The sequence below is a fragment of the Mus caroli genome, unplaced genomic scaffold (genome assembly GCF_978045245.1).
Source record: "Mus caroli unplaced genomic scaffold, Mus_caroli_1 scaffold_10, whole genome shotgun sequence".
In the NCBI taxonomy this organism is placed as follows: Eukaryota; Metazoa; Chordata; class Mammalia; order Rodentia; family Muridae; genus Mus; species Mus caroli.
The window spans coordinates 120,435,829-120,462,321 of NW_028227265.1; the positions used below are offsets into that span (position 1 = coordinate 120,435,829).

General features: G+C 43.0%; 1 long non-coding RNA gene across 1 annotated transcript; it reads left to right on the forward strand.

The window, feature by feature from the left end:
- The first annotated feature begins 1,203 nt into the window (after positions 1-1,203).
- Positions 1,204-25,660, forward strand: LOC110300796 (uncharacterized). Its single transcript, XR_002378631.3, has 3 exons — positions 1,204-1,310; positions 7,774-7,895; positions 24,578-25,660. It is a non-coding gene; the product is annotated as an uncharacterized LOC110300796 (long non-coding RNA).
- Positions 25,661-26,493: the final 833 nt, after the last annotated feature.

The window sequence follows — 26,493 nt, forward strand, 5'->3', positions numbered from 1 at the left end:
TTATGAAAGAACAACTTCAAATTGGAGGGAGGGGAAGCTCAGAGAAGTGGGGGTGAGATGCGAGGTGCTACCCCTGGTGGCGATGGTACTTTAAGTTGGAGATAGTAGCGCCATCTATAAGCAGAGGAGTAAGCGTGGGGTTTTGCAGGCAGCATACTAGCGTCGCATATTTGAGTTTCTGTTATTAAACCACAGAATGCTAGAGAGACACACCTGGGGACGACGCTGTTACCGGGGAAAATGATGACAAGAGTGCTGGGTGTACTGATGAACCGAGCGGACAAGCCTCTTCACCAGTGTGACCGTTCCACTGTGTACCGTTCTGCTTCACCAGTGTGACCTGGTTTACAGCATCCAACAGTCACGTGACGGGGAGGCAATCAGGTCTACACCAGGGATGCAGGCTTCTTTCTGAAGCCAGCTTCGAATCAGTGATGTCCCAGCAATGCGATCTAAAACCTCAGTGTCCGTGTCTCTAAACATACCCAGTTTACACACATGTGTTCTTGAGCAACAGAAGCCCTGCCCCAGCCCCACACCCCAGGAAACTATCGACTCTACCTAGATTTCCTCTGATGAGGAAATAGTTCATGCCTCCTCCCTTAGCTGCGTCTGCCTTGTGTTGCAGGCCAGACCACGGTGCGTGGCATTCTGAAGAGATGTGGTTAGCTGACCTTGCTTCCTGATACCAGCGCTCTGTCACTTAAATGTCAGCGGTTCTCAGCGGGTACCAGGCACAAGGAGAGCTGAATTATCGCCCGGGAGGATCAAGGAATCCGCCTTGAACAGCTTGCTAACTCTGAGAAGCACATGTGTGACACACAGAAGAGGAGTCACCCTCTGCTTGTCACACAGCAGGCTCTCCCTGGAGGAAACCAAATGTGGGACCTTCCCATGGAGATCTGAACCATCAAGGTTTTAACGCTGGCTCAAAAACAAAGCAGCTCATATCTGCGCTCAGGAATAATGAGGAAGACACGGGTAAAAGAACACCTCGGCCGCGTGTACTGAGAAGCTAAAAACACTTGCTAAATGCTTAAGTAAAAGAAAAATTTTGCAGCCTTCAGTACCTCTATTGTAGAGCTGTCACATGACCCCCTCCTTAGAAAGTGTTTTTTTTTTCCCCCTATTGTGAGCTCAGGTTTTAGGCCCCACCCCTAACCCCACCTCCTACCCGGGTGCATAAGCCTCCAGCAAGAGGCATCTCTTCTGGGTGGGCCACCCCAAGAGCTCACACCTGCCAAAGATTTTTCTCTTTACCACCCACCCTTCATCCTCTCTGCTTCAAGGCCACTTGCATTATTTAAGAGGTTGGTGTCTAGGTGTGTCTTCCTATTCTAGCAGGTTTTTCTCATCCCTCTGATTTCTGGGTTTCTACTCTCTGCGAGGGACCGGAGGGCAGGAAGCAAATATCATTACAAGAAAACAAGGTGCCTTTCCTCCAGCTCTCTAAGATTCCCCTCGCCTGCCACCCACCAAGGACGGACTGTCTTTTTTTTTTTTTTTTTTTTCTTTTTTTCCTTTTTCTTTGTGAGACATTCCCCTCAGGTTTCACCCTGCGACCTGATCAGATCTTCCATTGACAAACAATGGCTTTTCTTATTAACCACCTTATCATTATCGCATCTTAACCCACCCAGTCAGTGAAAGTGACTCTTTTTTCTAGAATCAAACCACAAAAGAGCTCGAAGCCCAGGTTTGTTTTAAATGCTTTTGCCCTCTAACCACCTGGCTTAGCTCTTGTGTAAATAACTTTCTCGTCCTCCATGTGGTAAAACAGGTACATTTAAAAATGCATCCAGCTGCATTTCTAAGTGTGCTTTTCCACTTACACGGGTCTGTATCATCCCAGTAAAACTCGTGGAGTGGTAAATAAGGCTGTTCCCACAGCAAGACTATCACTCAGCCAGGTGGACATATCTCCATAGCATCTGTACTGCTACAGAACAGCAAGAGGCCAGCACAGAATCTTCGCTTCCACCCTCTGTCTGCCTCTTCCATGTAAATGCATGTAAGAGAATAGCAACCTTCCGAATATTATGGGACTCCACCCCCACCCCACCCCCGTGTGAAGCCCAAATTCCAGCTCCGTCTAGGAGCTTGCCCCTTTCATAGACCCTTTCCCTGAAACACTTGGTCTGTCTTAGCCCAACAGAACTGGGTGAGCAGAGTTTATGCTCCAAGATTCTAAGTTCCTTATGCAATACATTAAAAAAGAGAGAGAGAGAGAGAGAAAAGGAAAAAAAAGATTCTAAGTTCCTTATGCAATACATTAAAGAGAGAGAGAGAGAGAGAGAGAGAGAGAGAAGAAAAAAAGAAAAGAAAAAAGAAAAAAAGATTCTAAGTTCCCTACTGTTTGATTTCAGACCCTGAGATAAGGGACTGGGGTGCATATTTTACATACAAAGCAGACTTCCAGGTCCTCCCAGCATACCTCAGTCCCTATCTAGCATACCCTGGCCTCAATCCAGAACTTTCCAGCCCAGGGGCTGGGCTACCCTTTCCCCAGAGGCTTCTCCCTATAGAATCCAGACAATTTTACTTCTCTTTTTCTCTCTCTGAGCACACGCCCTTTCTCTCTTTCTCTTCCCCCTCCCACACTGTCATCTCCCCATGGTGACATCCCTGGCTTGGTTCTTGGGACCAGTGAACTTGCCTGAGAGCATCTTCCCAATAAGCCTGCATTTAACATCTCATCTGGCATAAACTGGCTCATTTCACCGGCAGTAGAGGGGAAAACCCTATCACCTACAGTAACTGACAACCTACTACAAGAAGCAGTATGTACCTCTCCAAGTCGGCCTCTAAATGCAGGACTCCTAGGAGCCCCTTGATCCATCCCAGCTGCAGCTGCACCGTGGGGTCCTCTGCTACATGCCTGAGCCTCCAGAGCATCTTCCCTCTGCCTCCTAGAACAAGTCAAACAAGCATCCTCCATGTCCATCCTAGTCACATGGTCACCGTGGCATCCATAAACACACACTAGAAATCGGGGGGGGGGGATGGTGTTTGGGTCCTATAACTCATTCCTGTTTGCGTATTAGAGTTATCTAGAAAACTGTAAAATAAAATAAGATAAAGTTGTAACACCTCCAGAGACTGTGATTTAGCTCATCTATGTGAGCCCCGAGCATGGACACTCTCTCCGTAGTACCCTGTTCACTCTACCATATAAACATTATCTGGCATATGTAGGCACACACACACACACTCACACAAGCACATATATACGCACACGCACAGACCACACCACCAGGACATACATATGCACATACATGGACACACAGGCACCTGGGAGTCCAAAGGTAAGCGCATAATTCACTGAGTTTAGATGTTTTCACCTACAAAATAGGGGCTATAATTTCTCGCTTGACCAGGTATTTCGGGAGGTTAAATGTAATTAGCATAAATGAATTCACTTTATAAAATATGTAGCACTACTTAGATTAAAAGCACTTTGAAAATAGTAATTACTAACTCGGAAATGCTAAAGAATAATGTGTTGGCTTACCAGCTCCTACCTAATTGTTCGTTGCTATGTTCCTGTGCATGCCCCTATATGAGTAAGAACTCATATGTCTTCTTGCTTTGTGTATGTTTGAGGGTGGAGAGGGGTGAAGGGAAGCAGGCAGAAGGAAAGTTCCCAGGAATTCTCAAACCTGATTTACCCAGGCCACTTGGGAAAAGCTCAGCTCCAGGGAGGCGAGGTCCGAGGTCCTGTCTGGGTTTAAGAAGAAGTGAGTTGGGTATGGGGGGAGTCAATATAAACTAAAGGTTCTCCAGCTTTGTCCAGGGGCACTAACTGCAGCACACTCCTAGTATGTCATACAAGGGACAAGCCAACTGCAGAGCAGGCAGTAGGAATGGAACCCAGACAGTTCTCCGTTGCTGGCTCAGACAGCGGTCTACTCGCCAAACTTACAATTCAAAGGTCGTGTGCTGCTGAGCAGTGATTTTGAATTCAACTTTCTACTCACTGGGGTAGAGGTAGGGGTACCTAGGAATGGGTGTTTCTATCTATGTTATGGAAAATGTATTCAACAGCTTTAATACTGCAAGTTTTTAAAACCAGAGTTAGTACTTAACTCATGTAGCAAAATTTAGCAAAACCTGCTGTGTAGCATGTAGACACTAGCTAGTTGTATGGTTTAGTAAATAAGTAAGGGATTGAAACGATGAAAATCAATACATTTGTCCTTTGCATAGAGGGAGAAGCAAGACACAAAGGGGGCTTGAACATTTGAACATGGAATCCATTCAGTTGTCAGAGCAGAATATAAACACCAGTGGCTCATCTATGGCCAAACTGTGAGCTGCCAGGATAGTGGGATAAAATCTAATTGCATAGATTCAAAACAGCTAGGAATGAAGAGACTTGAAATTGAAACTCAGCAGCAAAAGCAATTGTTTGTAAACTCAGGGGGAACTGGTCTAGGTAGAGTCAGCAGGCCCAGTCAGAGCCCTGGACCAGGGAGTTGTAGATTTATATCCCAATGCAGTCCACCCCGTATAGTGTGGACATACAGTGCAGTGTGACAGTGACTTCAGTCCACATCTCACAGCTTTGAGAAAAAAAGTCACCCTGGACACTCACCCTCCTCTCAGTCCTCAGCCCAGGTCTCTGAATGCACAGACAGCATGTTAATCATAGAACACAGGATAGTAAATGGTCCAGTCAACGTAAGATGGAGCTCTTCCAGAGAGGTTGGAGTTAAATATATTGTGACCTCAATCAAATTCATCATGTGAAGGATTTGTGTTAAGTTCAAGAATAATAATCTGTATATTTGATGTCTAAAAAAAAAAAATGCCAAATTTAAGAGGAACCAGCACAGCAAAGAATCAAGAGATGTTCTGGGATTGTAATTGACTTACTGACCTAGAAAGACTAGCCCTGGGGTTGTAATCAATTTTCTGACCTAGATTTGAAACCTTAAGGTCAGGTGTAAACATTCTTCCTTCCACAGGTGCTGTCTACCTTGCTTTTAAGACAGTTTCTCACTGGTCTTAACTTTCCAAGTAATGAGTAATTCAGCCAGTGAGGCCCAGGGTTCCACCTGTCTCTGCCTCCCAGGCACGGAAATTACAAGTATGTGCTACCACAGAGAGAGAGAGGGAGAGAGAGTGGGGGGGGAGAGGAGAGAGAGAGAGGAGAGAGACGAGAGAAGAGAGAGAGAGGAGAGAGGGGGAGAGCGAGGGGAAAGAGAGAGGGGAGAGAAAGGGGAGAGAGGAGAGAGAGAGGGGGGAGAGAGGAGAGAGAGAGAGAGAGAGAGAGAGGAGAGAGCAGAGAGAGAGGGGAGAGAGAGCAGAGAGAGTGGAGAGAGTGGAGAGAGGAGAGAGAGAAGAGAGAGGAGAAAGAGTGAGAGGAGAGAGAGAAGAGAGGAGAGAGAGTGAGAGGAGAGAGAGAGAAAGAGAGAGGAGAGAGGGGAGAGAGAGAGGAGAGAGAAAGAGAGAGAGGAGAGAGAGAAAGAGAGAGGAGAGAGGAGAGAGAGCAGAGAGAGAGGAGAGAGAGCAGAGAGAGAGGAGGGGGGAGAGAGAGTGAAGAGAGGAGAGAGAGAGTGAGAGGAGAGAGAGAAGAGAGAGAGGAGAGAGAGTGAGAGGAGAGAGAGAGAAAGAGAGGAGAGAGGGGAGAGAGAGAGGAGAGAGAGAAAGAGAGAGGAGAGAGGGGAGAGAGAGGAGAGAGGGGAGAGAGAGGAGAGAGAGCAGAGAGAGAGGAGGGGGGAGAAAAGAGGAGAGAGGAGAGAGAGGAGAGAGAGAGGAGAGAGAGAAAGAGAGAGGAGAGAGGGGAGAGAGGGGAGAGAGGGGAGAGAGAGCAGAGAGAGAGGAGGGGGAGAGAGAGTGGAGAGAGGAGAGAGAGAGAGTGAGAGGAGAGAGAGAGAAAGAGAGAGGAGAGATAGAGGGGAGAGAGGAGAGAGAGAGGAGAGAGAGGGGAGAGAGAGGAGAGAGAGAGGAGAGAGAGAGGAGAGAGAGGGGAGAGAGAGGGGAGAGAGAGGAGAGAGAGGAGAGAGAGAGGGGAGAGAGGAGAGAGAGAGGAGAGGAGAGAGAGAGGAGAGAGAGGAGAGAGAGGTGAGAGAGAGGAGAGAGAGAGGACAGAGAGGACAGAGAGAAAGAGAGAGAGAGGAGAGAGAGAGGAGAGAGAGGAGAGAGATGAAAGAGAAAGAGAGAGAAGAGAGAGAGGAGAGAGAAGAGAGAGGAAAGAGAGAGAGGAGAGAGAGAGAAAGAGAGAGAGGAGAAAGAGAAGAGAGAGAGGAGAGAATATGCATGTGTATACTCAAATGTGAGGGTCAGGGTTCAACCTTCAATGTCAGCTTTGCTTTCTACTGTGTTTGAGACAGGATCTCTGTTTCTCCACACAAACCTGGCTGGCCCTCAAGCTTCTAGAAACCCCGTCTCAGTCTTCCATCTTGCTGTAGGTCTGAGATATCAGCCGTGTGTTACCACGGTTAGCCTTACAGGGTTTGTGGGGATCTGTATTCTCACCCTCATGCTTGCCTGCCAAGTGCTTTTTCTATGGAGCATCTTCCCAGCCCACATCTGACTTTAAAAAACAAAAACATGGGTTCTGTGGGATCAAGCTGAGTTTCTCGGGCTCACAAGGAATGTGCCTTACCCACTGAGCCACCATTCCAGCCCACAGACCTGTCGTGTTAAATCTGTAAGTAATATTAAAACATTTAGAACCAACTATCTTCTAGAGCAAATACTAGCTTTGCAAGTCTGTGTGGAGTTACGTTCTATGTCTTTGCTCCCTAATATAGAAATTATGGAATGGGAAAAGTCACACCCTTACCTTTGCTCTAGATAGTTTTCAGCTGTTCTCAACACATTTTAATCTCTTCTTTTTAAAACCTTTCGACACAAAGGCTTTGAGAAATGACAGATCAGTTCTCTGGCCTTATAGAGGAGGAAACAGAGAGTCAGAAATGAATAGATTGTGTAAGCCGCAGGGCTGTTTGGGATAGTACCAACAAGAGGCTTCATGACGCGGTGTTGTGTTGGCAACCGTATTATCAGACTGGCTGACAATGCAGTGATGCTATTTGCCTCGAGGCATGTGGTGGTATTCTCTGTGTCTAAGATAGTACACATTGGTTCTGGTGTCTCCAGCCAAAGAGAAAGTATTTAGGTTATGGCCATCTTTACAACAGAAAGCATTTCTCTTGTAGGGTATGAAATATTCTCCTGTGTGTGTAATAGGAAGACAGCTATCTTAACCAAACCTCAGTTGTGGCTTTCCAAAAGCCACTTTGAAAACACCACACATCTGTGCACTAGAAAGTTCCAGCCACAATTTATTTAGTGAACAGCAGCACTGAAATTTCCAGTGTTCAGTGTTGAGTTTCAGAACTGTAAGGAATAACTTATTCCATGTAAGACTCCAAGAAGTCCTTAAGATACAAAATAACCCCCTGGGACTGTCTGGAGGTGTATTTTCTGCTTCAAGGACACTGATTACTTTGTTTCTGCTACAGGCACAGATGGAATCCTGCTCTAAAGTGTTAATATTTCTCTAGGGGTGCAGGGAGAGCAGCTTAGCTAGGAGAGAAATCTGACTCACTGTCGACAAAGCACTCACAGCTATGGGAAAGAGAGGTATTGTGCAAATGCAAAGCTATTATTATATAAAAGCATTCTGAGGATAATATTAGGCACAACTGGATTAAATATTAATATTAATGCAAATAGTGGCTAAGAGCTTACAGAACCATAAAAGTCAATAACAAAGGCAATAAGGGTATAAAAAATTTGTATATGTCCCTCTGTGCACTCCAGGCAAACCCAACAAGCTAAGAAGTAACGATGAATAAGGAAGCTGGCCTGTCCATCTCTGCCAAGTCTATCAGATGAAAAGACAGCAGACAAGACTGTCAGACATCTCTTAAACAGCACTAAAAGTGAGACTTTAAATCAATTCAGTGTCTTTTGTTTCCACGTATGGTGAACTCCTCAAGTGTCGTCTTGATTAAGCTTAGTGTTCCACTTGTCTCATTAAGCACTGACCCAGGTCCTTCAGCGATGGGACTAAGGCAATATGATCAGAATCCAGTTGACATGGGGGAAGGTTGACGAGGGAGCTTCTTGGCTGCATCTGACTTTATCAAGTAAGCCTTGTAGAGGCTGAAGGCTGTGTGCTCCAGCTTCTAGGGCTGTAACTAGCATGTGGCATCCCTTTCATGCCTGACTCATGGGTTTCAGAGTTTCTAAGACAGATCTCACAATCATGTAAGCCAGTTCATTAGCACAGATCTAAGTCCATCTATCTACCTGCCTGTGCACCTTTCTCTGTACCTACCTACACATGCAAGCATGCACACACATACATCTGTAGATCATGCACACATCTGTACATCATGCACACATTCATCTATTTAACACCTATGTATTAATCGATCTACCTCCCTATCCATTCATCTACTCAACTATGTTTTGATCTCTTTACATGCTAATACATCCATCATGTATTATCTGTCTAGATAGATAGAGACGGACAGACAGACAGACATCTAGATGTGCTGGCTGGCCCTGAGGAAATACTTCCCATAAGATTTCATCTCAACAGAAGCTAATCTATTCATTTCTTTTTATTTGTTTATTTAGCTAATGTATATAAGAGTACTCTGTCTTCATACACACTAGCATGAGGGCATCAGATCCCATTACAGATGGTTCTGGGCCACCATGTAGTTGCTGGGAATTGAACTCAGGACCTCTGGAAGAGCAGTCCATGCTCTTAACCACTGAGCCATCTCTCCAGCCACACTAATCTCTTCCTAATCCCTGACAATTTCTTGGCTCCAGCTAAACAGTATCAATTGTCTCAGTAAAGTAGACATTGAATTTGGTGGTTCTGGTCTCTTGTAATCAGAGCTGAGTTTTCAGCCCTAGCTGACCAGAACTACGGATTTTTTTACCTTAAACTATGCAGTGGCCCCATAGAGTCTCTGAGTGACTCTCAAACTTTCCTCTGGGACTTCACGAGTGAGGCCTCCTTCATCTGCATTTCCCTTGAAAGGCTTATCTTCCAAGCTCCCACAGAACAGCACATCAAGCTGTGAACACTAAATGGCTTTTCTAGAACTTTGGTTCCAAAATCCGTTTAACAATACCTCCCAAAACAGCATGCTCAGGTCTATCACAGCAATACGCTAGGTACCAAGTTCTATCCTAGTTAGGGTGACTATCGATCGCTGTCATAAAATCCCACGAGCAAAGGTGCCTCGGGGATGAAATGGTTGATTTGATTTACACTTCTATATCTCTGTTCATCATCAAAGAATGTCAGGGCAGGAGTTCAAACAGGTCAGGAACTTAGAGACAAAAGCTGATGCAAAGGCCAGGGAGGAGTGCTGCTTCCTGGCTTTCTCCTCAGAGCTTACTCTGCTTCTTGTGAAACTCAAGACTAACCAGCGCAGGGATGACCCCACCACAGTGGAATCAGCTCTTTCTTTTCTTTTTTTTTTTTTTTTTTTTTTTTTTTTTATTAGTTTTTAAATCACATTTTCTTTTTTTTTTTTTTTTTTTTATCTTTTTTTTTTTTTTTTTTTTTTATATTTTTATTACATATTTTCCTCAATTACATTTCCAATACTATCCCAAAAGTCCCCCATAGCGCCCCCCACTTCCCTACCCACCCATTCCCATTCTTTTGGCCCTGGCATTCCCCTATATTGGGGCATATAAAGTTTGCAAGTCCAATGGGCCTCTCTTTCCATTGATGGCCGACTAGGCCATCTTTCGATACATATGCAGCTAGAGACAAGAGCTCCAGGGTTCTGGTCAGTACATCATGTTGTTCCAACAATAGGGTTGCAGATCCCTTTAGCTCCTTGGGTACTTTCTCTAGCTTCTCCATTGGGAGCCCTGTGATACATCCAATAGCTGACTGTGAACATCCACTCCTGTGTTTGCTAGGCCCCGGCATCGTCTCACAAGAGACAGCTATATTTGGGTCCTTTCAGCAAGATCTTACTAGTGTATGCAATGGTGCCAGCGTTCAGAAGCTGATTATGGGACGGATCCCTGGATACAGCAGTCTCTAAATGGTCCATCCTTTCATCACAGCTACGAACTTTGTCTCTGTAACTCCTTCCCTGGGTGTTTTGTTCCCAATTCTAAGAAGGTGCACAATGTCCACACTTTGGTCTTCATTCTTCTTGAGTTTCATGCGTTTAGCAAATTGTATCTTATATCTTGGGTATCCTAAGTTTTGGGCTAATATCCACTTATCAATGAATACATATTGTGTGAGATCTTTTGTGATTGTGTTACTTCACTCAAGATGATGCCCTCCAGGTCCATCCATTTGGCTAGGAATTTCATAAATTCATTCTTTTTAATAGCTGAGTAGTACTCCATTGTGTAAATGTACCATAATTTCTGTATCCATTCCTCTGTTGAGGGACATCTGGGTTCTTTCCAGCTTCTGGCTATTATAAATAGGGCTGCTATGAACATAGTGGAGCATGTGTCCTTTTTACCGGTTGGGACATCTTCTGGATATATGCCCAGGAGAGGTATTGCTGGATCCTCCGGTAGTACTATGTCCAATTTTCTGAGGAACCGCCAGACTGATTTCCAGAGTGGTTGTACAAGCTTGCAATCCCACCAACAATGGAGGAGTGTTCCACTTTCTCCACATCCTCGCCAGCATCTGCTGTCACCTGAATTTTTGATCTTAGCCATTCTGACTGGTGTGAGGTGGAATCTCAGGGTTGTTTTGATTTGCATTTCCCTGATGATTAAGGATGTTGAACATTTTTTCAGGTGCTTCTCTGCCATTCGGTATTCCTCAGGTGAGAATTCTTTGTTCAGTTCTGAGCCCCATTTTTTAATGGGGTTATTTGACTTTCTGGAGTCCACCTTCTTGAGTTCTTTATATATATTGGATATTAGTCCCTTATCTGATTTAGGATAGGTGAAGATCCTTTCCCAATCTGTTGGTGGTTTTTTTGTCTTATTGATGGTGTCTTTAGCCTTGCAGAAGCTTTGTAGTTTCATGAGGTCCCACTTGTCAATTCTTGATCTTACAGCACAAGCCATTACTGTTCTATTCAGGAATTTTTCCCCTGTGCCCATATCTTCAAGGCTTTTCCCCACTTTCTCCTCTATAAGTTTCAGTGTCTCTGGTTTTATGTGAAGTTCCTTGATCCACTTAGACTTGACCTTAGTACAAGGAGATAGGAATGGATCGATTCGCATTCTTCTACATGTTAACAACCAGTTGTGCCAGCACCATTTGTTGAAAATGCTGTCTTTCTTCCACTGGATGTTTTTAGCTCCCTTGTCGAAGATCAAGTGACCATAGGTGTGTGGATTCATTTCTGGGTCTTCAATTCTATTCCATTGGTCTATTTGTCTGTCACTATACCAGTACCATGCAGTTTTTATCACAATTGCTCTGTAGTAGAGCTTTAGGTCCGGCATGGTGATTCCACCAGAGGTTCTTTTATCCTTGAGGAGAGTTTTTGCTATCCTAGGTTTTTTGTTATTCCAGATGAATTTGCAGATTGCACTTTCTAATTCGTTGAAGAATTGATTTGGAATTTTGATGGGGATTGCATTGAATCTGTAGATTGCTTTTGGCAAGATAGCCATTTTTACAATGTTGATCCTGCCAATCCATGAGCATGGGAGATCTTTCCATCTTCTGAGATCTTCTAGAATTTCTTTCTTCAGAGACTTGAAGTTTTTATTATACAGATCTTTCACTTCCTTAGTTAGAGTCACGCCAAGATATTTTATATTATTTGTGACTATTGAGAAGGGTGTTGTTTCCCTAATTTCTTTCTCAGCCTGTTTATTCTTTGTGTAGAGAAAGGCCATTGATTTGTTTGAGTTAATTTTATATCCAGCTACTTCACCGAAGCTGTTTATCAGGCTTAGGAGTTCTCTGGTGGAATTTTTAGGGTCACTTATATATACTATCATATCATCTGCAAAAAGTGATATTTTGACTTCATCTTTTCCAATTTGTATCCCTTTGATCTCCTTTTGTTGTCGAATTGCTCTGGCTAGGACTTCAAGTACAATGTTGAATAGGTATGGAGAAAGTGGACAGCCTTGTCTAGTCCCTGATTTTAGAGGGATTGCTTCAAGCTTCTCACCATTTACTTTGATGTTGGCTACTGGTTTGCTGTAGATTGCTTTTATCATGTTTAGGTATGGGCCTTGAATTCCTGATCTTTCCAAGACTTTTATCATGAATGGGTGTTGGATCTTGTCAAATGCTTTTTCCGCATCTAAGGAGATGACCATGTGGTTTTTGTCTTTGAGTTTGTTTATATACTGGATTACGTTGATGGATTTCCGTATATTGAACCATCCCTGCATCCCTGGGATGAAACCTACTTGGTCAGGATGGATGATTGTTTTGATGTGTTCTTGGATTCGGTTAGCAAGAACTTTATTGAGGATTTTTGCATCAATATTCATAAGGGATATTGGTCTGAAGTTTTCTATCTTTGTTGGGTCTTTTTGTGGTTTAGGTATCAGAGTAATTGTGGCTTCATAGAATGAGTTGGGTAGAGTACCTTCTGTTTCTATTTTGTGGAATAGTTTGTGAAGAACTGGGATTAGATCTTCTTTGAAGGTCTGATAGAACTCTGCACTAAACCCATCTGGTCCTGGGCTTTTTTTAGTTGGGAGACTATTAATGACTGCTTCTATTTCTTTGGGGGATATAGGGCTGTTTAGATCATTAACCTGATCTTGATTCAGCTTTGGTACCTGGTATCTGTCTAGGAACTTGTCCATTTCATCCAGGTTCTCCAGTTTTGTTGAGTATAGCCTTTGGTAGAAGGATCTGATGGTGTTTTGGATGTCTTCAGGATCTGTTGTTATGTCTCCTTTTTCATTTCTGATTTTGTTAATTAGGATGCTTTCCCTGTGCCCTCTAGTGAGTCTGGCTAAGGGTTTATCTATCTTGTTGATTTTCTCAAAGAACCAGCTCCTTGATTGGTTGATTCTTTGAATAGTTTTTCTTGTTTCCACTTGGTTGATTTCACCCCTGAGTTTGATTATTTCCTGCCGTCTACTCCTCTTGGGTGAATTTGCTTCCTTTTGTTCTAGTGCTTTTAGGTGTGTTGTCAAGCTGCTAATGTGTGCTCTCTCTAGTTTCCTTTTGGAGGCACTCAGAGCTATGAGTTTTCCTCTTAGAAATGCTTTCATTGCGTCCCATAAGTTTGGGTATGTTGTGGCTTCATTTTCATTGAACTCTAAAAAGTCCTTAATTTCTTTCTTTATTCCTTCCTTGACCAAGGTATCATTGAGAAGAGTGTTGTTCAGTTTCCACGTGAAGGTTGGCTTTCTATTATTTATTTTGTTATTGAAGATCAGCCTTAGTCCATGGTGATCTGATAGGATGCATGGGACAATTTCAATATTTTTATATCTGTTGAGGCCTGTTTTGTGACCAATTATGTGGTCAATTTTGGAGAAGGTACCATGAGGTGCTGAGAAGAAGGTATATCCTTTTGTTTTAGGATAGAATGTTCTGTAGATATCTGCCAGATCCATTTGATTCATAATTTCTGTTAGTTTCACTGTGTCCCTGTTTAGTTTCTGTTTCCATGATCTGTCCATTGGTGAAAGTGGTGTGTTGAAGTCTCCCACTATTATTGTATGAGGTGCAATGTGTGCTTTGAGCTTTACTAAAGTTTCTTTAATGAATGTGGCTGCCTTTGTATTTGGAGCATAGATATTCAGGATTGATAGTTCCTCTTGGAGGATTTTACCTTTGATGAGTATGAAGTGTCCCTCCCTGTCTTTTTTAATGACTTTGGGTTGGAAGTCAATCTTATCAGATATTAGAATGGCTACTCCAGCTTGTTTCTTCATGCCATTTGCTTGGAAAATTGTTTTCCAGCCTTTCATTCTGAGGTAGTGTCTATCCTTTTCTCTGAGATGAGTTTCCTGTAAGCAGCAAAATGTTGGGTCTTGTTTGTGTAGCCAGTTTGTTAGTCTATGTCTTTTTATCGGGGAGTTGAGTCCATTGATATTAAGAGATATTAAGGAAAAGTAATTGTTGTTTCCTGTTATTTTTGATGTTAAAGTTGGCATTTTGTTCTTGTGGCTGTCTTCTTTTAGGTTTGTTGAGGGATTACTTTCTTGTTGTTTCTAGGGCGTGGTTCCTGTCCTTGTATTGGTTTTTTTCTGTTATTATCCTTTGAAGGGCTGGATTCGTGGAGAGATAATGTGTGAATTTGGTTTTGTCGTGGAATACTTTGGTTTCTCCATCTATGTTAATTGAGAGTTTGGCTGGGTATAGTAGCCTGGGCTGGAATTTGTGTTCTTTTAGTGTCTGTATAACATCCGTCCAGGATCTTCTGGCTTTCATAGTCTCTGGTGAAAAGTCTGGTGTAATTCTGATAGGCTTGCCTTTATATGTTACTTGGCCTTTTTCTCTTACTGCTTTTAGTATTCTATCTTTATTTAGAGCATTTGTTGCTCTGATTATTATGTGTCGGGAGGTATTTCTTTTCTGGTCCAGTCTATTTGGAGTTCTGTAGGCTTCTTGTATGTTCATGGGCATCTCTTTCTTTAGATTTGGGAAGTTTTCTTCTATAATTTTGTTGAAGATGTTTGCTGGTCCTTTGAGTTGAAAATCTTCATTCTCATCCACTCCTATTATCCGTAGGTTTGGTCTTCTCATTATGTCCTGTATTTCTTGGATGTTTTGAGTTAGGATCTTTTTGCATTTTACATTTTCCTTGATTGTTGTGCCAATGTTCTCTATGGAATCTTCTGCACCTGAGATTCTCTCTTCCATCTCTTGTATTCTGTTGCTGATGCTGGTATCTATGGTTCCAGATTTCTTTCCTAGGGTTTCTATCTCCAGTGTTGCCTCATTTTGGGTTTTCTTTATTGTGTCTACTTCCCTTTTTAGGTCTAGTATGGTTTTGTTCATTTCCATCATCTGTTTGGATGTGTTTTCCTGTTTTTCTGTAAGGACTTCTACCTGTTTGATTATGTTATCATGTTTTTCTTTAAGGATTTGTAACTCTTTAGCAGTGTTCTCCTGCAATTCTTTAAGGGATTTTTGTGCTTCCTCTTTATTGTCTTCTGCCTTTTTATCAGTGTTCTCCTGCATTTCTTTAAGTGTGTTATTAAAGTCCTTCTTGAAGTCCTCTATCATCATCAGGAGATATGCTTTTAAATCCGTGTCTAGCTTTTCCGGTGTGTTGGGGTGCCCTGGACTGGGCGAAGTGGGGGTGCTGGGTTCTGATGATGGTGAGTGGTCTTGGTTCCTGTTAGTAAGATTATTACGTTTACCTTTCGCCATCTGGTAATCTCTGGGGTTAGTTGTTATCGTTGTCACTATTTAAAGATTGGAGCAGAAGCTGTGTTCCACTCTCCAGAAGTCTTAAGATCCTGTGGTGGGTGTTGTGGGTAGCTGGTGAGTGTCAGCAGACCCTGCGCCCCAGCTGCCCAGGTGCTTTTCTGACCGGAAGAGGGTTGTGGCCCTATGTAGGCCGGATTTCTCTCTCCCCAACCAGAGCAGTCTCAGGTCCCGCGTGATTGGACTGGAGCAGAAGCTGTGTTCCACTCACCAGCAGTCCCAAAATCCTGCGGCGGGGGTCGTGGGTAGCTGGCGGGTGTCAGGCAACCCTGCGCTCCCGCTACCCTGGCGCTGATCCGGCTGGGTGAGGCCTGTGGCCCTACTCAGGCCGGTTTCTGCTTCCCTAACTAATGCAGTATCAGGTCCCGCGCAATTGGATTGGAGCAGAAGCTGTGTTCCACTCACCAGCAGTCCCAAAATCCTGCGGCGGGGGTCTTGGGTAGCTGGCGGGTGTCAGGCAACCCTGCGCTCCCGCTACCCTGGCGCTGATCCAGCCGGATGAGGCCTGTGGCCCTACTCAGGCCGGTTTCTGCTTCCCTAACTAATGCAGTCTCAGGTCCCGCGCAATTGGGTTGGAGCAGAAGCTGTGCTCCACTCACCAGAAGTCTTAAGATCCTGTGGCGGGTGTTGTGGGTAGCTGGCGAGTGTCAGCAGACCCTGCGTCCCAGCTGCCCCGGTGCTTTTCTGACCGGAAGAGGGTTGTGGCCCTATGTAGGCCGGATTTCTCTCTCCCCAACCAGAGCAGTCTCAGGTCCCGCGTGATTGGACTGGAGCAGAAGCTGTGTTCCACTCGCCAGCAGTCCCAAAATCCTGCGGCGGGGGTCGTGGGTAGCTGGCGGGTGTCAGGCAACCCTGCGCTCCCGCTACCCTGGCGCTGATCCGGCCGGGTGAGGCCTGTGGCCCTACTCAGGCCGGTTTCTGCTTCCCTAACTAATGCAGTCTCAGGTCCCGCGCAATTGGATTGGAGCAGAAGCTGTGTTCCACTCACCAGCAGTCCCAAAATCCTGCGGCGGGGGTCGTGGGTAGCTGGCGGGTGTCAGGCAACCCTGCGCTCCCGCTACCCTGGCGCTGATCCGGCCGGGTGAGGCCTGTCAGCTCTTTCTTTTCAATCACTACTTAAGAAAATGCTCTACAGACTTGCCTGCAGTGCAGTCTTACAAAGGCATTTTCTCAAACCAGGTTCCCACCTCTCAGATGACTATAGCCTGTGTCAAGTTTGACATAGAACTTGCCAGCACACTATCTATCCATTTATTAATATATTTATTCATCTTCCACTGGCCCTGCCTTTTTGCTTAGAATCCAACATATACGACATAATTTTTAGGAAACATGTTTTTAAATTATTGGATATTCTCATGGACAGAAGCAATGAATATTTGGAAAAAAAACATTTTGCATTAATTACACATTAAGAAAACAATTATTGATTAATTTTGTTTTCACGACAGACAACATAAACCAGTATGTATCAAGATGTATCATTAGGCGAGACCAATGAAGCTTCAAATATTTTTCATTTAATTTCAGTTAAAAATTCCAACCACAGTTGTTGGGGCATAAAAATGAAGACATCAATACTTAAGCTTTGAGTTTTAAAAAATAACTTGAGATATTTGGTGGATTAAAAAATGGAATTTTTGTATTCTTGGTGCTTCACTTTCTCCATCCATTCCATGAAAATCATAGTCCCACATGGAAACATTTGCTAGCCAAGCTAAATAGAACACAGAAGCATGGCACTTTCTTAGTAAGTCTTATGAATAGTAAAAACATATTGAAAAGCGATAGAATAATTCAATGTTTTAAAAAAAAGCTGCAGTAATTCTACTTAGATGATGCTGTCGTTGGTTTCTCTGTCACTACAACAAAACACTAAGCAAAAACTACTTGGGACATAAGAGTTTATTTGAGCTTACAACTCTAGAGTCACACTCCCTCCCTGAGGGAGTTAAAGACAGGAACCTAGAGGCAGGAACTGAAGCAGAAACCATGGAGTAAAACTGCTTACTGGCTTGCTCTCAGGACTCTGTTCAGCTGCCTTTCTTATGTCTCTGAGGAACCACCTGCCCATGAGTGATACACCTTGTAGTGGGCTGTGCCCTCCCATGTTAAAAAAAGAAAGAAAGAAAGAAAGAAAAGAAAAAGAACAGAAAAGCCCCATAGACCAATCTGATGGAGGAATTGTCTCTGTCCAGATGAACCTAACCTAAGTCAACTTGACACAAAACAAAATGAAACCTAGGCAGCACAGATATAATAACTATTTCAACCTTTAATGAACATCTCTACCGATTTTAATTGTTATTTGCCTGCTGTCAACCTCTAGTTAAGAAGCAAGAAAACAAAACCATTTTCAGGATCTGTCAAAGGGTGCTAAATTAAACATGTCTTTTAGTGCTTGTGCTCCCAACCAATAATGTCTTGAAGTGTAAAAACATCATGATTAGTAACTTTATAAAATATTAACATTATGGAACATCGTACAGCCGTTAATGATATCTAATCAAGCAACTAGTTGCACAGGAAATGATTCATGATCAATAAGTGAAAGACAGAGAGTGCTAGTGTTTGAAACCTAGCACATTGGCCACCACAGTTCTGAAAACTGACTGTGTAAAGATGATGAAAAGACTCATCCTGAATTTCTTTTACCAATTCAAAAAAAAAAAAAAAGTTAATGAGAGATGTTTCTTGTTTGAGGAAGAATTGCACCTAACAAATGCAGAAAGGATCACTGAGTTATAATTTTGTTATTTTACAACTTCATTTTGAATAATATACTTAAGCACCAACGACTCATACTCTAGGTTTAGTAAAACTGAAAATCAAGTGTAAAAGGAAAAAAATAATGTGAAAATCCAGGTATCTGGACCTAATAGGTGATTTAATTACTTGTAGGTGACTACGTTAAGGACAAAGTTTAAAGGAAATATTGAATATTTAAACTTACTGATTAAGTATAATAAATATCTAAACATGCACAGCTGGGATTACAGCTTGTATCATCTAAGTAATCTGCATAAACAAAATAAGTTAGAAAATACATGAACTTAAGATTTAAGAACTTGAAGACAGGCAAGAAGAAAAAAAACTGAAAGAAACAGGAAGAAGAAAACAAAAATACAATATCTCACAATCTCACACACACACAATTTCTGGTCATAAGAGAAAACAATGAAAAGGTTATAAACAAGAAAAACAGAGGATGCAAAAAGATAAACCAATAAATCACAAAAAGAGTTGGCAATTTAGCAAAAGTATTAGGTTATTGACTATTTAAGTCAGGGCTCTCGTTGGGAGCAGAATAACATCCTTTTTACGTGCGTGGAACACTACAAAAAGGTACCACCTACATTTCAAGTGGGTTTCCACACAAGTTAAGGCCACCAAGGCAGTTATACAGTTGATACCAACTTGAGGCAAATTTAAAACCAGCCATATTACCTCCATACCAGTGAAATTTTAAATCTAGATATTTCTGATAAAATGAAGAATGTCAGTGTTTGTGCTGGGAACACACAGAGTCGGTGCATGGAGGTAGAACCTCACACCAGGGTCTCACCGCAAAAGCGGATCCTGGCAAGCATTCAGGCACAGTGTTCCTACCATCAGGATCTGTTCCTGGAAATTAAATAAAAGTGCTAGCCCTTAGCCTACCTTACTGTTTTAATACTGAACACACACTAGGTTGCTAAAAATAGTGGGAGAAAAGCTTTGCGATGATATAATACTAACGATTGCTGAAGCGGTAGAAATTCCAAATAAAAGTAACAAACCAAATCTCAGGGAGGCAGGGAAGGCCAGAAATCCTATCACATGATAAAAGTTGTATCCTTAAATGAATAGTCAGGAGAGACCAGCTAAGATAACCCTCCCTTTAAGAGAGGAAAGGAATCTCTCTTGCTGGTATTCGTGGTAGAGAGGAGATATTGTCAATAAGTAACAACATTACTTATTGTTAATAAGTAATAAGCCAATGGAGCGTATTGATAGAAAGGAAAGGTAGAAATATGATTTGTATTTTGATATCATGTTCAACAAAGGAAAATCCAAGCAGAAATCAAATGATACAAGACATGTTGCAAATCCAATCTCAGTTACAACAGAGCTTTGAGCAAAAATATAACAAGCTTAGTTTAAATTTTAAATGAAAACAAAACAAAACAAAAAAAAACTAGACCAAAGTGGAAAGTTTCTCTGTATGGTGTATTAAGAACTACTGAGAGTATTGCTGAAAATTCTGGCACAGAAACAAAATGTACAGGCAAAATAGATTACAGAGACTTCACAGTGTGCTGGAACCTGGTCCATCCCATCAGAAAGCTGTACAGTCAGTAGGTGACTGGAGATACATCTGATGATGAGCTTATAAGTGACTCCTCTTTGCTCTCCAGCCCCAGATAGAAGCCAAACGTGTCAGTGAGACGGTGAAACACACAAAGACAGGGTGGAGACAGAGATGATGTTAGGCTTAAAGCTTCCAGAAACACTTAGCAGAGTTCTCTTTTCTGATGATCTTTAGCTCCTTTCAAGGACACTAAAGCAGAGTGAGAAGAGCGTAAAACTCTGAGCTTCTGTCCCTCCAGGATGGGAGGAGCCCAGCGCTCCCTTATTTATATAAGCTGGCTACACATCCTGGGATCGCTTTTCATTTGCTTGCTTTCTTTAGGATTAAAAAAAAATTATTTTTGTTGTCGTTATTTTTAGTGTGTGTTATGTAAGGGAATGCAAGTGTGAATATGTGCCCACAGAGGTCAAAAGAGGAAGGTGGGAGTTGGTTCCCTTGGAGATAGAGTTACAGGTGTGAGTAGCTCTGGTTCCCTTGGAGATAGAGTTACAGGTGTGAGTAGCTCTGGTTCCCTTGGAGATAGAGTTACAGGTGTGAGTAGCTCTGGAAACTAAGCTCGGTTGTTTGCTTGGAAGTGCTCTTAACCACTGAGCCATCTGTCCAACCCGGCTTCCTGTGCGTCTCCCTGGCCGGAAACTTACTTGCAGGTATGTATCACTAGCCCAGGCTACAGAAACCTTCTTCGTCACCCTCATTTCAGGAAGGTCACAATCCCCTCTAAGCTATCTCCAGTTTGTCCCTCCTTCTGTCTGCTGCAGTGCCTTGTGATCACATTCAGTGTGATTAAAATTAAGATTCAAATAAGAATGTCTCACTTACTCCAGGATGCTCATATTACTAAGCCTTGTTCCGTAAATGTAACTTTTTACTTCAGAAATTAAAGCCGCATTCCTCGCAGCTGAAGATTAATTGTCAAACACTCTGTGACTTACTGATGCAAAATTGATGACATTGGTGTGTCTAATGGGGAAATAATTGCTTCGAAACACAGGTAGAAACAATTTAAATTATGACTGCCGGAAAAGGCGGTTATTTGTTTAGCAGGTCTGAATTTTTATTCAGTGTCTTCTCATTCTCCCTGTTGATGGGTCTCTGTCACTTTCTGGGTCCCCGACCTCATTTTGTATAAAGGTCCAAAGCTTGTACCATCCAAGCCTTCTGAGGAGGTCCTTTCTGTCTTTCTCCCCACCGACAAGTTCCTTGTCCAAGGAAGAAGTCACTAACTGTTGCCTTGTGAGCAAAAGTGGATTCAGGCATTGGGTCATAGCTCAATGGTTGGCTACCCTTCTGAGCTCAGTTCTCTCAGGAGTCAAGTGGACCCAGGCTCTGCAGTGCCTCCCCTTCTTCTTCCAGGCACAGCCGACTTCCCCTTCTCCACTCTACCTCGAACAGCCCAGCATCATCCCGTCAACTTCTGTGGGTTGCTGGGATGCAGCAGGGTTTGGTATGTCCGCAGGTATCTGCTCCATGCCCTTCCACAGAGAAACCAATGCCATCTTCTCTCCACACAGTCGAGAAAAGCCCAGGGAAGGAACACTAATTAATATCTCACTAAACTGGACTGCTGCACACGAGACCAGGAAAAAAAGGGTGGGATGTTGTGACTTTTGAAGTTAACACAGCAGGAAGAGTTTGGAAAGCAGCTGAGAGAAAGTTGTTGGTAGTCAATGAAGCTCCCTCCTCACTCCCTGTTCAACTACCTAAGACTGGGTGGGTAGGGCCAGCTCATCCAGACTCATTCCACCCACATCTTACAGCACCTTCTTTTGTTCTGTACCAAAACAAACAAACAAACCCAAACCATAAAACCACATCTATTTACAAAACTTGTTTAATATACTGGTTGAAAGACTGTTGGCTTTTTCTCACAGTAGCAAGACTGACACATACAAACAGTTAGACTGTTGACTTTTGACTGACATGTGCCATGACTCACTGGAGTAAGAGGAATCTGTGATTGTCTCTCTGGACAAATATTGGAGAGTGACTATCTCTTATCATATTCACTGTTAAGTCCCCAGATGTCAGGCCTGCAACAGAGCACAGTGGTTTGATACTCAAACATTTTCAGTAAAGAAGAACAGGAATTTATGACATTTTGTTTAGCTTCTAATTCTACCATACATGAGCAGAGTCAGGGAGCGAAGCCATGCAAACCCCTCTCTGCAGCACTCACAGGTGCATTAGCGCTATGCTAGGAGACTACAATTGCTGCCCAAAGAAAACGTGGTCCAGCCACATCCAGCACCCACCCCTGTGCACAAAATGATTGTGTGCCTTCCACTGCTAGGAGTCTGTGCATGGGGAAGGGCAATTTATTTCAAAATACACACTCCCTGGATCTACCAAAAGGTTCTGATTTGTAGATGAGTGTATTTAATAAGCATCCCAGTTGCCTCTGAAGCAAAACTTCTACATCACCCTGTGAAAAACACATTAAAATTCAGATGTGATTTTTATATATGCACATATTTAAATATATATACCTAGATATGTAAGCACACACACACACACACACATATATATATACATATACATATATATATATATATACACACACACACACACATAGACACATAATTTACCTAGGGATGTTTTCTTCTTGGCAAACATTATTCATGTATCCAGGCTAATAGGAAGAATGAAGAAATAGCAAATTGCAAATAGGTGTTTAAAATATTTAAATTGTCTTGTTTGCAAAACCTAGGGGTGTCTTTGCCCTGTTTTGAAACATAAATTTACTCCTTACATGCACTTGAACAGGAAATAACAGCAGACATTCTTTCCAAACAATATTTGTCAGAAGTCATAATTCTATTCCAATCTAGCTCAAATTTAAATGCTTGAACCAAAAGAAAAACCTCACAGTAAGACTGGAGGGAAGGGAAGGACTCCTTCACAACTGACTACAGTAAGGGCTCTACCCAGGAGGTCTATGTAGCCACAAACATGGATGCCTGCAATCGCTGTTTCCGGCATTGAACAGTGATACCTACACCCACCTTCTGTGTCAGGCCTTGGTTTTGATTTTAAGGCAGGTAGCAGGTAGATATGTATTTTTTCTCTCCATAGTTGGAGTTTCAGATTGTACTAGGGCATGTTGAGGGACTGTATAACCAGGAAGATCATGAGTAACCTTTGTACTCAGCAGCTGAAGGAGGAAGTCAGCTGAACTGTCATGTTTAAAACATTTAAATTCAGCCATGAAGGATGGAAGTTTTCGTTCTTTATGGTAAATTTGAAAAGCATTTTAACAAAATAAATACAATGAACTTAACATATACTGTGGAGATGGGCATTCTGGTTCACAGGGGAGACTGGGACTAAAGCATTCCCAGGATTTCCAGGCCAGTTCATACTGGGCTACAGTGTTATTCTCTGTTTCCAAACCAAGGGAGAAGAATAAAAAATGTAATGATGAATTATGTGTGTTCATATGAGTGCACGTGTCTGTGTGTGTGTGGTGGCCAAATACCGACCTCTAATGTTGCTCCCAGGGGCACAGTCTGCCTTGCTTTTTGATTGGCTCGGAGCTTACATAATAGGGTAGGCTAGGCAGCCAGCAAACTCCAAGAATCCTCTTGTCTGCCTCCACACCAGTGGGATTATATGCAAGCTACCAGGCCTGGCATTTTACTTACAAGGGTTCTGTGGGTGAAACTCAGTCTTCTTACTGCTTTGCTCTTCTGCCTAACTCTGTCAGCTGTTTGGGGGCTTGAAATATGGACCACTACAGAATCGGGCAACTATTTACTGAACATGGGGTCCCTCGGGGTCCTCTGTGAGAGAAAGGCTTAGCAAAATAATTTCTAAAGCATTTTTTTCTGGCCCCAACTTAGAATACAAGTGTAATACATAGGGGAAAACTTGGAACAAATCCACGAAGTATTCAGTCAAGAGCAAGGTTAGCAATCTGAACTTTAGAATCTAGGATGCTGGCACATGCTGGGAATGGGTGGCAAAGCCAAGCGCACAGTCAAACGGGAATGCCTCCTGGGACAGAATGGGGATCATCGAAAAATCTGAGGGAGAGGCTATCAATGGAGACATTGAAATCAAAGAGTCAGAAGTAGATCTGAGGGGATGAAAACAGATTATAGTCATCCCACCCTCAAACTTCACACTTACTGCCTTAAATTTTTAGTTGTCTTATAATTGACATTGGCTTGGTTAATGAAGTCCGCTGAGCCTGTAGGGTACATGCAGGAGGCTTGGCACCTCCCACTTCCTGAAAGAGTGGCATTACTCTGCGTCTCACCTTCCTGCTCTCCCCACTGCCCAGCCTCTCCTTCGCAACCAGATCACGACTGAGTCCTGCTCCCAAGCGGTAAGGTGCTGGCTTCTCCCTAACAGGGTTGGCAGGTTCACTGTTTAGCTCTGAGAGGGCTCCTGCCTACCGAAGACCCAGGCACTGAGGGCTCTGTGGTAGTGATGTCAGGTGTGGGGCATGTTGTGGGATCATTGTGGGTCAGGGAGATCCGCTTTGCTACCTCACAGGGCGCCGCAAATGATGTAACTGGCCTACTTAGGAGTGGAGTTAGGCCTGTTTTATTCACTTAAAATTCACTACAATTTGAAAGTGGATAATGAGAGCCATCTTGGCTTTAGGATTACTTTAGTGGGAACAAATGAGAGACTGGAAATTGGAAGCAGAGGTGAAGTAAGTCAAGGTTCCCTGCCCGATGTGCAGAGAGGCCAGACCGTAGAAGCAAAGGAAAGGAACTTTGGGCTGACTGCCAAGGGCACAGGAGGTGTGTCAGTTACGGTTCTCTTTGTTGGAATGCAAGATTATGTAAGGGAAAAGGGGTTATTTCAGCTTTCGGTTTGAGGGAATGTAGTCTGAAATTGGTTCCACCAGCCTATTGAAGTTATTTAAAATCCAATCCTAGGTTCCTGTGCCTGCGCCCGGAAAAGCAGCTTGCGTAACAGAAAGTAGGGACTGGGAAGTTTCTGTCTGATGACTGAAACCAGTGGCGATCCATGCAAGGGACAGTGAAGAGATGCAGTGGAGCGGAGACAGGATCCACACGCAACTGAAGTCTTCGACACATCCTAAGTTAAAACGACGTTAAAATAACAGTAAAAAGTGTGAGGTTAGCCATCAGAATGTCCTGCTGTTACTCACCGGGCACTTACTTAAGGCACTGTAGAGAATGTACCTTTCTAGAGGCATACGGGGAAGAACTGCTTTTGCAGGTGACTCCAACGCCCGGCCAGAACCATCAACACTCACAGGCCGGTACAGGAGCACAGGGAGGACTCAAGAGGTCTCGCAATATCCTGCTGTTCTTACCTCCCCGTGTCCATTTGGTTTCGTTTTCTTCCACTGAATAAATATTTTAATATTTTTGTGACTTTCGGAGCCTATAGCAAAATCAGAAGATGCCAAAACTGAGTTTGCTTCAGTACTGAGTCAGGAGCATGCGCGCCTCTTACTGTTAAAAGGGCATACACATCCAAAGAGCAGTATGTGTGCATGTGTTTGTGTTTCTGTGTGTCTGTCTGTGTCTGTCTACCTGTCTCTTTCTCTGTGTGTGTCTGTGTCCGTGTATGTGTATGTATGCATGTATGTCTCTGTGTCCACATATGTCTGTGTGTGTGTGTGCGTGTGTGCATGTGTGTGTATGTGTGTGCATGTATGTCTGTGTGTCTATGTGTGTGTCCCTGCCTCGGCCCAATTCTCAGATCAATTAGAGACTGCTCTTGAGTAGTGTCTCATGTCTATACTTGAAGTGGAAGGAAGACAGAGCAATCAGAAAGCAGCAAACTTCTCTTTCCCGGACTGCCTACCTGTCTGCAAGGAACCTGAAACCGTTTCCTCTTAACTAAAAAGAAAAGGGTAAAAAGACAATTATCTACCCTTGAGTACTACGTTTGGAAAGTCTTGTCCTCAGAGATCCAATTTCTAAATGATTTGCTGAACGTTATCGGACAGCTACCAACATTAAAAACGGACTTTCTCCTGTTTTCCTACGAAATAAAATTCTTCCTGTAAAACTATAAAGCAGGAGAAAATTCTATTTCGGTGCTGGGAATTGGTGTTGCTTTAGTGGAACCACTGAGGTCCTTTACAAAACCGTTCTGCCTTAGTGAGCGTCTGGTATGCATAGGAACCTGACTGCTGAGGATCACCTACATTCCTCAGGGGGAAATGTCATCCTCTGTGACACTCAGACACACATAACAGCTGTAGGAATAGGCTTTGCATCCCAGCGATGCTGTGTGTGACATGTGCTGCTCTCTACCTGCACATCATAGCAAATGTGTGCACTGAATTATTAGTTTATCAATAGTCTTAATACACTATATGATTTCTGTGGGATAAGCCCTTTAAGTGACTCACTCACTTCATGCTTGTAGGCAGGTGCTGTGCTTGAGGCCATTTTATAAAAATGGGAGTGCAAAACTTTATATGCCCCAGTACAGGGGAATGTCAGGGCCAAGAAGTGGGAGTGGGTGGGTAAGGGAGCAGGGTGGGGGTAGGGTATAGGGAACTTTTGGGAGAGCATTTGAAATGTAAATAAAGAAAATATCTAATAAAAAAAATGGGAGTGCAAACGTATAGACCTAACTATGTGGAAGAAAAAAATAACCACATATTGTAATTAAACCATACAGTACTCTGAATTTTTCTACAATAGCAAAAAGGAAAAAGAAAAAAAGAAAGAAAGAAAAGGAAAGAAAAGGAAAGGAAAAAGAATAGAAGGAAGGGAGGAACTAAGTGGACTGTTCACCTTCTCCTGCTATGTATTTTCTCTTTCATTTAAACACTGCTCTTCTGTAAAGTGTATTAACACAAAGTGTC